This window comes from Hyaena hyaena, unplaced genomic scaffold, assembly GCF_003009895.1.
Source record: "Hyaena hyaena isolate Hyena2069 unplaced genomic scaffold, ASM300989v1 scaffold_1250, whole genome shotgun sequence".
In the NCBI taxonomy this organism is placed as follows: Eukaryota; Metazoa; Chordata; class Mammalia; order Carnivora; family Hyaenidae; genus Hyaena; species Hyaena hyaena.
The window spans coordinates 401,848-403,673 of NW_024081887.1; positions in this window are offsets into that span (position 1 = coordinate 401,848).

The following is a 1,826-nucleotide window of genomic DNA, read 5'->3' on the forward strand; positions in this document are numbered from 1 at the left end:
ACAATGCCAAGAAAGGATTTGTACCCTGCTGTTGTTGGTACTCTCTCTATTCCATAGTGTTTCTCCTTTATTCGAGGACAGCTTGTAGGACCCATTAACTTCTGCCCAGGAACATAGCTTTGTTTGCTTCCAGATTTTGGCCTCCACCCTTCTCTCCCCACAGTCTCATGGCCTCAGCACAGGCTGTGAGCAGCTGCTCAGGAAGAACACAGAAAGAATGATGAAGTCATAGAATTGCTAGTGTTTTCAGGAGGTCTACTCTTGCAGGAAGCTGTCAGCTCTGTTTTTATGGGTAGGGATTCCACAGCTTCCCTGGGTAGACACAATCCAGTTGAGTCTGTCTCTCTTGTGTTTTCAGTATAACCTTTGTCTCACTGACATGGATGAAAATAGAGAGTGTATGTATGCCATGAAGGTGATAAAATAAGGAACCAAATGCATCTGAATAGGCTTCAAATAAATTAGATTTAGCAAGATGGATTTAAATATACATATGGCTAAATTGTTTATCACTTAATGGGAAGAGATGTTTGAGCATCAGTCTGAAAGAGAAATAGGATTTCAGGTGAAAGTGATGGGCTACCAAAGATGTTAATGATTAGGCTGGCATAAAATAAGGAAAGTACCTAGGATAAGAACTATGATGATGTCTTCTATCAGACCATATAGAAGCTGTTGCTTTCTGCATCAACATCTTACTTTTGAGGGGGACAGTAACAAATTGCATTTGTGGGAGAGTAACAAAAATGAATCTGAATCAATGTGATGATGTTTAATGGTGATAACTAACATTTGTTTACCAGTTTCTATATATCCAACATTCTGTTAAGAGCTTATATTAGTTTTTGCTACATGACTGTGGTAGATTAGATTATTATTTCATAAATATTCATTCCTCCTTCTCCCTAAATCCATTAGAAGAATAAATTTGCTTCCCCTCCTCTTGACTTTGAACATGGGCATTTGATTTTCTTTGACCAATGATTAGCTAGTAGATGTGACAGGCAAAAGCCCAGCTTTTTTTGCATATGTTTTCTTTTTTTTAAATGTATTTTTATTTATTTCTGAGAAAGAGAGAGAGAGAGAGACAGCATGAGCAGGGGAGGGTCAGATAGAGAGGGAGCACAGAATCCGAAACAGGCTTCAGGCTCTGAGCTGTCAGCACAGAGCCGAACACAGGGCTCGAACCCACGAACTGTGAGATCATGACCTAAGCCGAAGTCGGACGCTTAACCGACTGAGCCACCCAGGTGCCCCCGCATATGTTTTCTTTGTTGGATTTGCTTCTTTACCATGAGATGAACATTCCTGCTTCTTGCCATGAGATGAGCATGTCTTGGGTAGGTGCTGGCCTGAGGAAGATAGGACATATGTGGAACAGACTCAGACCCAATCTGCAGCTTTTGGAGCAAATCACAGCCAAGACCAGCATGAACTCCAGTCAACCTATAGACAAGAGCGCTAGAAATAAATGCTTATTGTTGTACACTATTGAGTTTTGATGCGATTTGTTATGCAGCATTATTGTGGCAATACTTGATCAATATTGTAACAGACAACCTCAAAGTCTCAATGGATTACACTAAACATTTTTTTTCTCCCTTAAAAGTCTATGAATTGGTTATAGCTCTGCTGGACATGTCTTAGCTTCAGACTGCAGGTTGGGTTCAAGTCTGGTCTGGAACTCCTGGCCCCATATTCTTCTTATGAAAGATCATCACAGCACAAGAAAGCAAGCAAACCATACAATCATTTTTAAAGTTCTGATGATGTCACTTCTGCTAATGTTACATTGGCTAAAGCGAATCATTTGGCTAAACTCATTA